The sequence below is a fragment of the Miscanthus floridulus genome, chromosome 17 (assembly GCF_019320115.1).
Source record: "Miscanthus floridulus cultivar M001 chromosome 17, ASM1932011v1, whole genome shotgun sequence".
In the NCBI taxonomy this organism is placed as follows: Eukaryota; Viridiplantae; Streptophyta; class Magnoliopsida; order Poales; family Poaceae; genus Miscanthus; species Miscanthus floridulus.
Genome location: NC_089596.1, coordinates 26,136,323 through 26,136,676, shown reverse-complemented (window position 1 = coordinate 26,136,676; position 354 = coordinate 26,136,323).

Genomic DNA, 354 nt, shown 5'->3' with positions numbered 1-354 from the left:
CACATCATATGTTTCTTCAACCAAGCCGGTGGCATGATTAAATACTCTACATGCTTTAGACTTCGATGAGTAACCAACAAGAAAACCAATGTCACAATGTCTTTGGAACTTCCCTAGGTGTTGCCGCTTCTTGTAAATATAGCATTTGCAACCAAACACCCTAAAGAATGAGACGTCCGACTTCTTCCCATTAAGCAACCCATAAGGTGTCTTGCCAAGGAACTTTTGAAGGAATAGGCGGTTGGATGCATAACATACGGTGTTGATTGCTTCCGCCCATAGAGCTTCGGGGGTGTTGTACTCATCTAGCATTGTCCTTGCAAGAGTGATTAAAGTCTGGTTCTTCCTCTCAAC